Source organism: Schistocerca serialis, unplaced genomic scaffold (assembly GCF_023864345.2).
Source record: "Schistocerca serialis cubense isolate TAMUIC-IGC-003099 unplaced genomic scaffold, iqSchSeri2.2 HiC_scaffold_1169, whole genome shotgun sequence".
NCBI classification, from domain to species: domain Eukaryota; kingdom Metazoa; phylum Arthropoda; class Insecta; order Orthoptera; family Acrididae; genus Schistocerca; species Schistocerca serialis.
In genome coordinates, this window is record NW_026047369.1 from 47,501 (window position 1) to 60,000 (window position 12,500).

At 50.1% G+C, this 12,500-nt stretch overlaps 1 non-coding gene across 1 annotated transcript in view; it reads left to right on the forward strand.

Annotated features, from left to right (window-relative positions):
• The first annotated feature begins 11,901 nt into the window (after positions 1–11,901).
• The window catches only part of LOC126433583 (small subunit ribosomal RNA), a 1,910-nt gene continuing 1,311 nt past the window's right edge, over positions 11,902–12,500 (forward strand). Inside the window, exon 1 of the ribosomal RNA XR_007578596.1 lies at positions 11,902–12,500. This exon is cut by the window's right edge and continues 1,311 nt beyond it. This is a non-coding gene — a ribosomal RNA (small subunit ribosomal RNA).

Consider the following 12,500-nt stretch of genomic DNA (forward strand, 5'->3'; position numbering starts at 1 on the left):
TGTAGGTCTCCCGCAACATGACCTCCTGCAACGACGATACCGTCATCTATGAGACGCCAAGCCGACTAAGACAGCCATGGGCCCACAGTGCCCTTCTTTCGACCCCACCCACAAAGCCTGCATCCTCTGTCGACAACAGCACCCCAACGCCAGCGCCTCTGCCGCACGAAGTCGTGGACCGGCAATCACTCCACCTGCACCCGTTCGTGCCCCACCCCAACCGCCCAACTCGCAACTCCAGCGGATGAACGGCGGACTTTGCTCGCACTCGCAATGTGCAATCCACCCCTATAACGTGCGTTTCATGAAGAGTTATGTCCAATATGCGACATTCCCGCTGTCCATATATGGGAAATCGGTCTGCGTGGCGCCACCCGGGGAAGGTGTGTTGCCTTCCATAACTGGGTTAAAACCGCCAGGAGACCCTCTGATTCCCTGAATTCGACGATCGCATCAGGGCTCGGAGGAACCTGAGTGGGGCGGGGACCGTAATGTCCAATCCCGTGGCCTTGTCGTGGCCCCATAGCTCAGTAACCCCCTTGATGGGGTGAAGCTAACACGGGATGGGCCGTCCATGCATGACGTTAAAAAGCTAGCCCTTAACTGGGTGCAACCCACACTGGTCCGCACTGGCCCACCGTGAATTATCAAAAGCGGTGGGTGAGACATGGTCGGTCATGATCCCCCGGTACGTGTGGAGACCCTCCGGGGAACGTAACTCGGGTTTGAGTGCCGCACCGTCTCGTTGATGTCAAACTCCACGTATAAGACCCGGACTGACTCCTTTAACACCTTCCGGGCTGCGTTGATAGGTGTGGGTTGTCGTTGTGTCAAGGCAGGACGTAAAACTCCCGTCCTGGCAGGACGTTAAATGCCCCCAACCCAAGCGAAAGCAAAGGGTGCATGGCGCAGGGGGAGCTGCGTTACGAGAGACACGACACCGGTCTCTCCTGAGTTGAGCGCGGTGGCTGGGCGAGGGTATGAGGGTAAGTCTCACGACGATCCCGGAACCCTGCAGTCTGGCTGCTGCAGTTCCTCACGTCTTGGACGACGTTAAATGTCCCCCAACCCAAAGCGAAAGCAAAGGGTGCGTGGCGCAGGGGAAGCTGCGCTAGAAGGGACACAACATCTGTCCCTGCACAGGGCACAACAACACCGGTGCCCTGTCTTCCTACGGTCACATTTGCTGGGGAGGGATCGCGGCCTGAGCCGGCAAAGGCTCATCGCCGTGAACGGGATGTCCCGGACACGTTCCGCCAAGCCAGGGCATGGTGACATGTCCCTGGCTAGGTTAGATGGGGCCAGACCCCCGAACGTCTGGGGGACCGACCCAGCACCTGGGTAGGGCTGGGTCCTTGGCCTGATGGTGGAAACTCGGCCTATTAGGGGGCGAAGGCCGAGAGGTGAATCCGCCTCTCCGGAATGCGATGGGCATTTGCCGGGGAGGGACGGGTGAAATCTCCAGTGATGTGATCGTGGAAGGGGACTAGTACGCTGGAAACGGCGCGCTAAACCCAGCAGCTCATAAGGCTCTTGGTCAGGGGGCGGGACTGGTGAGCGAGCTGCAGATAGCCTCCCCCCATGCCAGAGAGGCCGGTCCGGGGAAAGAGACGGGCCTCCACACTTTGTCACTCTTCTGGAATAATGGCTGAAAATATGGAGAGTGATTATGCGCATGCGGAGCCAGACGCTCCAATAGGAGAATTTGATGAGATGAGTGTCGCGGAGCGACACGCATATTTCCTGCGTCTTTTCGACAGAAGCGTTAAGCATGGGAAGATTAATGCAGAGCAGATTAGAGCCATTAAGGAGAATATAGCCACCTGGGCTCTGGCTCATGCTAGGCTCGAAGGTCAGTATGCCGAAGTAAAAGAAGAAAATGAAAGGATGAGAAAAGAACAACAACAACAACCTAAGAAGTCATATGCTGCAGCTGCAGCTTTGCCAGTACAGCCGAAACGGACTGTACAAGAAACAATAAAAATTAATTTAGAAAAAACCGTTCCCACAGTATTTGTGAAACCAAAGAAAGGTGAAGACGTACGGAAGGTAAAAGAACGATTTGAAAAGAGTGTGAATCCCCGGATTGATAAAATAAAAATAAATCAAGTTAGGACAACTAAAAACATACTGATAGTGGAACTAGCCTCTCCTGAGGATAGTGAAAAATTAATAAATAACCCAAAAGTGAAGGAGAACTTTACATGTGAAAAACCGAGAAAACGAAGACCCCTTATGATGTTATATGATGTCCCCTCGTATATGACAGTTGACGATGTCACGGACTGTGTATACGAACAGAATTTTGAAGACAAAATGACTCGAGAAGAGTTCCTGGAAAAATTCAAGCCAAGATTTAAGGCAGGCCCGCGAGACAGATCAACTGTACACCACGCGGTGGAGATAGCCCCCGATCTCAGAAAAGAAATAATTAAGACGAACAGACTGTACATAGGGTACAATGCGATACCCACAAAGGATTATACGGCACTGGCCAAATGTTCCAAGTGCCAGGATTATGGCCATGTGGCAAAATACTGCACATTTGAAGCACCAGTATGCCACAATTGTGGAGAGGACGGTCATGACAAAAGGAATTGTAAACAAACACCTGTCTGCATCCCCTGTAAATACAGGAAGAGAACCTGTCACACTCCAGGGAAGGAGTGCCTAACGTATAAATTACTGATCCAAAGACTGATACAAAGAACCGATTATGGCGACTAGCTATAACATAACAAAACACAAATCACCAAGTAAGTCGCTAAGGGATGCGAATAGGTGGAGAAAATTAAGATTATCTCATCTGTCCTTGGACGATTGTACTGGGGTGGAGGGGAGGTCTTATACTGTTACAGGTGCACCAGAGCAGCGCGAGATGGCGGCTTCCTCCTCCCGGGCGGGGTCTGTCCTGGTCCTCGGGGGGGGGGCAACTGGTGACGGCGGCTGCCGAGGCGACGGAGGGAAGTGTGTGCACACTCCCAACTCCACCAGTGCGGCTGCTGACGCCGGACCCCTCCTGCCGGGCCGAGACCGCCCCGGCTGCTGGGGGATGCCCGCCGCCTACAGCGACCACAGAGGCGAAAGAGGGGAGTATTTATACTCTCCCAGTTCCATTGGTGCAGCCAGAAATGACGGAAGCCTCCTGCCAAGCCGGGTCCTTCCTGGCGGCCAGCAGGCGGCCTCCAACCAAAATGGCCGAGGAGGTGGAGGAGGGGAGTACTTATACACTCCCAGTCCCACCAGTGCGGCCACCGACAGCCGACTTCTCCTGCCAAGCCGGGTCCTTCCTGGCTAGGAGAAGTTTACCAGCTTCATTTATGAAGGCAGAGGAAGGTGCGGCGCGAGACTCCCGTTTGGCTGGGGTTCCCCTAGCCTTGGAGACGACGCCGCTGGTGACTCTAGCAGAAGACACCGAAAATTGTCATTCAATAGTCAGTGTGCATGAAGTAGATAATAAACAATTAACTCTTGGTGATGGTTCTTTGGGATTAAAAGTAGATAACAAAACTGTAGGAGAACTAGCTGGTGATGGCTCTGTAACTGTAAATACACCTAAATACAACACATGCCCGCCAGGGAACATATATAATATTTGTAGTGAAACATTGCAGCTTGGTAGGTTGGAGAACCAGACATTGATGATGGCTGCTCTGAGGCAGTTGGTCAGAGCTGGGCACCCGAGAGGGAACAAGATCACATTTCCAACTCTGGAGGATGTAGACTGCGTCCAGCTAGCGGCGGTGAATATTCCCCATGACTATGAACAATTAAAAGAACTAGTCACTAAAGTATACGAGAGGCGGGGAAGGAAATTTGATCTTACGAAAACATATAATGAACTTGTCAAGATGTACGGGAGAATAACATATGACCCTGCTCAGACCTGGCCGAATAGCATGGTATATACCAAATATCCGGACGATTATTAAGTGCTACCAAGTCAATGCAATGAAAAGCTCCCTAGTCATGCAAGAGCTGTGTAGGCTTTCTGAAGAAAACAAAATAGATGTAGTACTGATACAAGAACCAAGTACTGCCTCTGGGAGATCCTTGGGCTTTCCCGTTACAGCACAAGTAATAACATTTGGACAGAGTCCAATGACAGCTGTAGTCATCCTCAACAATACGATAAAAACCACAGTGCTAACACAATTCTGTACAGAACACATAATAGTCGTAGAAATAAATCACCTAAACTCGTTTTGGTACCTGATAAATATCTATTGTCAGTTTCGTGATCCAATTGATATCTACTTAAGGCAGCTTATTACCATATTGAGAGCCCTACAAGGGAAGTCAATCATAATCTCGATGGACAGTAATGCTAAGTCCCCTCTCTGGTATAGCCGAACACAGGACCCAAGGGGCATTGCCCTTGAGGATGTTATTATGGAATTTAATTTAAATGTAGCAAATCTCCCCGGCAATCCTCCTACTTATAGGAGTAGAGCTGGGGCAGCTTCACATATTGATGTAACGTTAAGCTCCATTAATATTGCAAACAAAATTCATGATTGGCATGTATTAGAAAACCATACAACAAGCGATCATAATACTATTGAATTTACATTGGTACATGAAATACAACAGGCACCAGAGAGGTGGGCCATGCAACTTGATTACGGGAGAGCCAATTGGGATCTCCTAGAGGCGGAATTTAACCCCCCAGAGTTGGAAGACGAAGACATCGACATAGAAGAGGCCGTTGGGGCATTAACAGCATCAATCAGGGCGGCTGTCGCCGTGGCAATACCGATGAGGAGGCGTCTCATCCGTAAGATGACTTCTCCATGGACTCCAGAGCTGACTGGGCTCCGGCAGTCTATGAGAAGGGCGCGCCGCAATTATCAAAGGTCTTTCACCATGGAGGAAAGACAATATCATCTCACTATATACAGACAGAAGAAAAGCATATTTAAAGAAACCTTACTCCAACATCGTCAACAGAGTTGGGAAGATTTCGTAACGTCTCACTTGGCTCTTGATCCATGGGGTACACCGTACAAAATAATATGTGAAAAGATACACTCACCAATGCATCTCTCTACTGTGACAATAGGAGACTCGGACCAGATGACGACCAACTGGCTGGAAACGGCCGAGGAGCTGCTTCGTGCGCTCCTACCTGACGACCGACCTGACTCAGACGATGAGATGCAGTTGGCGTTGAGGCAACAAAACGAATACGAATACCACAATGCAACACAGGTATACCCCTTCTCATCAGAGGAGGTGGCGAACGCCATCCTGTCCTTCGGAAAACGGAAAGCACCGGGACCGGATGCAATTCCTGCAGAGGTTCTGCAGTGTCTTGTATCCAAGTTAGCCCCGGTGCTAGCAAAGATCTACAACAAATGCCTGGAGACGCGAACCTTCCCAACCACCTGGAAAACAGCGGAAGTGGTAATTATAAAAAAGGATCCAGACAAGGACCCTACAGTTCCCAAATCATATAGACCAATCTGCCTGTTAGATGTGATGGGAAAGACCTTCGAGAAATTGTTGGTGTCTAGACTGTCGAGTCATAGAATACTGCATGGCATGAGTAACCTGCAATACGGCTTTCGAAAAGGCAAATCAACATCCGATGCCATAAATCAGGCAGCCAGTATTGTTCACTCATCTATGAAGAAGTATGTTCTGGGGATCATGGTAGACATTTCCGGAGCCTTTGACAACCTGTGGTGGCCGGCCCTCTTCTCGCGGCTACGGGAGATGGAGTGCCCGGCGGCGCTTTATGGTTGTCTAAAGGACTATTGCCGGAACAGAGTCGCCAAAATAACGGCTCCTGGTGCTGTGGTGTCGAAGAACATTACAAAGGGCTGTCCACAGGGCTCAGTTTGTGGACCAGTGTTTTGGGATATCAACATGGATCCCTTGTTGATAACCCTAGACGAGAGCAACATGGTACTGGGAGTTGTTGCGTATGCAGATGACCTTCTTGTCCTTGTTGACGGTGACAGTCGCGCAGCGATCGAGAACAAAACAGCTCAGGTATCAGAAATTTTGTTACAATGGTGCAAACAGTCGAAGCTTCACTTGGCACCACATAAGTCAAATTACATGTTACTAAAGGGTAGACTAGCACGAGATCCAGCTATAAGATTAGAAAACCGTATAGTGGTTAGAGCAAGATCTGCTAGATACCTGGGCGTCCTCATTGATGAAACCTGGAGCTATGCTCCACATATTGCATATGTTGCATCAAAGGCCACTACATTGTTTAATAAACTAATAAGTATCGCACAACGACGATTTCACCTGCCACCGGCAGCATCACACATGTACAACAACAGTATTCTTGTGCCAGTCGTGGGGTATGGCTCCAGTGCCTGGGCCCACAGACTCGTGCAGGTTAGGCCAGCATTACAAATAAAGCGAATACAGCGAAACGTCATATTACGGTGTGTGGGTGCATTTGGCACTACACCAACAGATGCTCTTTGCGTAATTATGGGATTTTGCCCCCTTGATCTTAACATTAGACAGCACGCAGCAATTTACTGGTTACACAAAAGAGACTACGACAGAGTAAGAACAATAATGGGAACATACTTATACAATGTTACAGAAATCAAGCAAAGAACAATGCAATTATGGCAGGAGCAGTGGGAAAATTCTACCACTGGTAGACGGGTCTTCAACCTCTTCCCCAGGGTGAGGGACAGATTAAAACTAAGGCACATAACAGCAACTCAAGGAATTGTACACTTTCTATCCGGACACGGCCCCTATCCGACGTACTTTCACCGGATAGGCAGCTGGCCAACACCTGGATGTGTCTGTGGTGCCCCAGAGGGGACGCCCGAGCATGTTGCCTTCGAGTGCCCGGACTTTGATCCAGTTGCCTCAGAAATGAGAGAGGTGTTAAGAAATAAACAATTACAAGAAATATTAACAAATCCCGACCTATATAAGGTATTACAAGATCTAGTCGATAATATTTCCAAATTTGCACAATTAATCTTTGAATAACTACTGGGTTAATAAAGAAAAGCCTTATTCATCAGCCAAGCTGATGAATATTGTGCATTGATAAACTTAAAAGACCGTAATTAAAACCATTAGGAGGGGAATGGCAGCACTGGTCATAACAGCTGGAAATCCGTTGTTGGGGCCCGGCTGTCCGCCCACTCCTAAGAAACCACAATAAATGGGGATGATACTGAGGGTAAGATGGTAGAAGTAGGTAGGCTCCCCACTCTATGGAGGCATAGAGACGTGGGATGCCTAGGGGTGTTTCCCAGGTTGAGTTGCCTTCACATCCTCCAAGCAACACACCTCCAAGAAAGATAAACACGACTAGACAATATCACATGAGAGTACATAAATCGATAAACAAACGTTCTTTTCCATGAGTAATACCAACATCCATGACTAATGAAATAATGAACATACAAATTATATTAAGAAAAATCAATAATACAATGTAGATTTGGTAGATTGCGCAAATTTGCGGATATACAATTAGCAAACTTTGTAATTGTAGAAATGTATTTGTAGATAGTGAATTTTCATTAAGGGTGGTGGAGGGAAAGAAAGAATATAGATAAAACTCGGCAGTGGTTTTGCAGTAGTAGTCGGCCCGCCTCCTCGTGGCTAGGGACGGGCAACGCTCCTGGTTATCCGGAGCGGCTAAGTGGCCGAAATTGTAAATAGAATAAATTGTATGTATTGTAGTATAGTAGTAAAGTAGTAACCACTGTATTTACAAGTAGCAATGTTTAGAAGTAGTACCCACTTTTGTTATCTAGATAGTGGGTTTTTGTAAGTTACTTTAAATCTGTAAAAAAAAAAAAAAAAAAAAAAAAAAAAAAAAAAAAAAAAAAAAAAAAAAAAAAAAAAAAAAAAAAAATCTGTCCATATACATGAGCTGCGAGCTGTACCACGTACGAGCTACAGACGCGATCGCGTTGCTCTCTGTACGAATGCAGATGCTCAGCGGCAGCTAGGAGGCGCTCCATCCATGTCGGTACCGGTGAGCGTTGCACTCGCAGTCGCAAAAACGTACGGCAAGTATATTACTCGGAAGAGTCAATGACAGTCCAAGCCCCCCTGCGTGGGAAGAGTCTTCCTAGGCCATGACCCACCGGAAGGGCGCAGCGTCCCCCACCCCAGACATGTGACGTCAGACTATCGGTATTGACGACTAGACTGATTCCTTATAATCATTTGCCATACACCGGTGGAAGCTGCCGAGACGAGTAACTACATACCGGGCTCGCCGTGTCACTAATGTACAGAGATACAATAGTTTCGACTGGAACCGGATTAAACGTATACACGGCGCTGATTAGTAATAGATAGAGCCATCAGAATACAGATAATGTATAGACCTGTCCGTATACATGCTGAAAGACTCTGCTCACAATCACACGTCAGCCAGACACTCTTATCACGCACTACTCTCTGCCTGTAACAGGCACGCAGACGATATGTAAGCACCAGCATGGAACAACACCCAGTGCATCCTCTCTGCCACATTAGACAATCCACACTATCATAACCAGACCGGGAGGTCCACTCGGAAAACAGAATATCCCACCCTTCCGACAACCACCATTGCTCAGCTAAGCCACCAACACCCACACATGTCCCACACAGGGGTGCACCCAACATCACAATACTGCCTCCTGTCACACCACACAAACAATGGCAGGAATGAAAGACACAGGTCTGCCACAAGCATGGAATCAGAGCGCCGCCTGTTATGAGCCAAAGGTGCACCCTGACGTGGCAAATCAGATGATGCCGCAGTCATTTACTTACGATAATCACAATCAACAAACTGCCGCCCCCCCCCCCAAAACACCTTTCCTTACAACAATGTGTACCTTAACCTAACCCATATTGTGCCTTAACCTAACCCATATTGTGCCTTAACCTAACCCATATTGTGCCTTAACCTAACCCATATTGTGCCTTAACCTAACCCGTATTGTGCCTTAACCTAACCCGTATTGTGCCTTAACCTAACCCGTATTGTGCCTTAACCTAACCCGTATTGTGCCTTAACCTAACCCGTATTGTGCCTTAACCTAACCCGTATTGTGCCTTAACCTAACCCGTATTGTGCCTTAACCTAACCCGTATTGTGCCTTAACCTAACCCGTATTGTGCCTTAACCTAACCCGTATTGTGCCTTAACCTAACCCGTATTGTGCCTTAACCTAACCCGTATTGTGCCTTAACCTAACCCGTATTGTGCCTTAACCTAACCCGTATTGTGCCTTAACCTAACCCGTATTGTGCCTTAACCTAACCCGTATTGTGCCTTAACCTAACCCGTATTCTGCCTTAACCTAACCCGTGTTGTGCCTTAACCTAACCCGTGTTGTGCCTTAACCTAACCTGTGTTGTGCCTTAACCTAACCCGTGTTGTGCCTTAACCTAACCCGTGTTGTGCCTTAACCTAACCTATGTTGCGCCTTAACCTACCCTATATTGTACCTTAACCTAACCTATATTGTACCTTAACCTAACCTATGTTGCGCCTTAACCTAACCTATGTTGCGCCTTAACCTAACCTATGTTGCGCCTTAACCTAACCTATGTTGCGCCTTAACCTAACCTATGTTGCGCCTTAACCTAACCTATGTTGCGCCTTAACCTAACCTATGTTGCGCCTTAACCTAACCTATGTTGCGCCTTAACCTAACCTATGTTGCGCCTTAACCTAACCTATGTTGCGCCTTAACCCAACACACGTTGCGCCTTAACCCAACACACGTTGCGCCTTAACCCAACACACGTTGCGCCTTAACCCAACACACGTTGCGCCTTAACCCAACACACGTTGCGCCTTAACCCAACACACGTTGCGCCTTAACCCAACACACGTTGCGCCTTAACCCAACACACGTTGCGCCTTAACCCAACACACGTTGCGCCTTAACCCAACACACGTTGCGCCTTAACCCAACACACGTTGCGCCTTAACCCAACACACGTTGGGCCTTAACCCAACACACGTTGGGCCTTAACCCAACACACGTTGGGCCTTAACCCAACACACGTTGGGCCTTAACCCAACACACGTTGGGCCTTAACCCAACACACGTTGGGCCTTAACCCAACACACGTTGGGCCTTAACCCAACACACGTTGGGCCTTAACCCAACACACGTTGGGCCTTAACCCAACACACGTTGGGCCTTAACCCAACACACGTTGGGCCTTAACCCAACACACGTTGGGCCTTAACCTGCTCTGTAATTGTCATACGACGCGTTAAATTAGTGTAGTGTTGCCTAACTGCAACCCCCGCAATATAGTTTGCTACTCGCACTGCCCGGTCCCCAGAGTATCGCTTCATGTTAAACACCTTGCAGCTATACACTGTAATGCGGATGGCAGCAGGACGTACATGCTCAATGCCCTTCGCAGTTGTTCATTGGCATTCGCATGGCGAAGCACAGCCTACGTTGTGGTACGGCTTGTGTCAACTGTCCGCTGATGTTGTACGTCCAAATCACACACTGTACTGCACATTGGTCCTCATGTACTGAATGATACATCGTGGTACATGTGTGACCGTACCACGACTGCGCCAACAACGGCGAACCATACGGTCCAAATATTGTGCACTCAGCTACATGTCGTCTCCCTATAAGAGCTGGATTGCAGTATGGTATGCCGTGGATGGCGATCGGCATGAGCCGTCTGTTGATGTAGTGGCGCGTGTTGTCAGACGTAGTCGTCTCTTCTCACACACCGTGATAGCATGGTGCACTGCGTTCCACATCTGCGACATGCGACAGAGGCCGGTTGACAGTCGTTCGCGCAATGGACATCGCATACGTACGGGGGCCACCTTCCACGTGTTCGCGAAGCGTGCACATGTTGTTGCGTGTATGTGGGCAGACATAGTGTGTCGTGACACCTGACACAGGCATGCAACAATCGTTGAATTTGCAAATGGCGATGGACGTCTACGTTTGCTGGTGACGTTACGCAAATGAAGAACTGGTAAACCGTTGTGGTGCGGTTGTTCTCGCTAGAGGTGAATCAGTGATGGCGACGATCGGTTGAGCTACCAACCGGTTGTTTCAGCGATACCCACCATGCCCACGAACGTGAATGGCATGTGGGTGTGAAGCGATACGCGGCGGTGGCTGGGTGGGACCGTCCCCGGCCGGTGAGGGGGGGCCTCCCGGCGTGCTGGCCGCGCGGTGCGTGGGCGCACGCGCTACAGCCGGCTGGTGGGGGCGGCCAGTGGCAGGCGCGCCGGCCGACGGAGGCGGCAGGCGGCGTAGCTGCGCGCCGGCGCACCCTGCACGCGGCGCCGTGCGGCCAAAGTAGGTCCTCGCGGGCCCGGTGCGAAGCGCGGTGGACATCTGCAGTGTGCTGGTCCGATTGAGGACTGTGTGCGCTGAGGATGCGCCGCCGCCCGGCGCTCGGCGCCGCGACGCCGTCTGCTGCTCGGTCGCCTCTGCGGTTCTCGCAGGTGGATTGTATCGCAGCTGTGCGGACGTGTTGGCGCGTGCGCTGTGCTGGGAGAGTTCGCTTCGGCACCCAAGTGGGGCTTTTGTCCTTCTGTGGCGCTGGCGTTGGAGCTGCCGGCCACCGTAGGTGGCGCGTGTTGTCTCCCGCCGGCAATGCCACGACAGCACGCTCCCGGGCCTCTGTCGGCAGCGGCAAGCTCAGTTGGGAGCACGGGTGGTCGCACCTAAAGCGTCTACTCGCCAAACTCCGGGCGATTGCGCCTCTCTCGAACCCGACCAAGTACTTAGGACGGCGCTGCGCGCCGCCGGGACCTGAGAGGGTTTCGAGGTGTATTGTGCAGGGGAGCTCAGCCTCCTCCTGTTTGCAGAATAATTGAGCGGACGCTTGCGTGTTCGCGCGGGCCCCCGGGACACACTCCCGGGCGGCCGGCTGCTCAGCTCTAGTTGACGCAGCTCCCTGGTTGATCCTGCCAGTAGTCATATGCTTGTCTCAAAGATTAAGCCATGCATGTCTCAGTACAAGCCGCATTAAGGTGAAACCGCGAATGGCTCATTAAATCAGTTATGGTTCCTTAGATCGTACCCACGTTACTTGGATAACTGTGGTAATTCTAGAGCTAATACATGCAAACAGAGTCCCGACCAGAGATGGAAGGGACGCTTTTATTAGATCAAAACCAATCGGTCGGCTCGTCCGGTCCGTTTGCCTTGGTGACTCTGAATAACTTTGGGCTGATCGCACGGTCCTCGTACCGGCGACGCATCTTTCAAATGTCTGCCTTATCAACTGTCGATGGTAGGTTCTGCGCCTACCATGGTTGTAACGGGTAACGGGGAATCAGGGTTCGATTCCGGAGAGGGAGCCTGAGAAACGGCTACCACATCCAAGGAAGGCAGCAGGCGCGCAAATTACCCACTCCCGGCACGGGGAGGTAGTGACGAAAAATAACGATACGGGACTCATCCGAGGCCCCGTAATCGGAATGAGTACACTTTAAATCCTTTAACGAGTATCTATTGGAGGGCAAGTCTGGTGCCAGCAGCCGCGGTAAT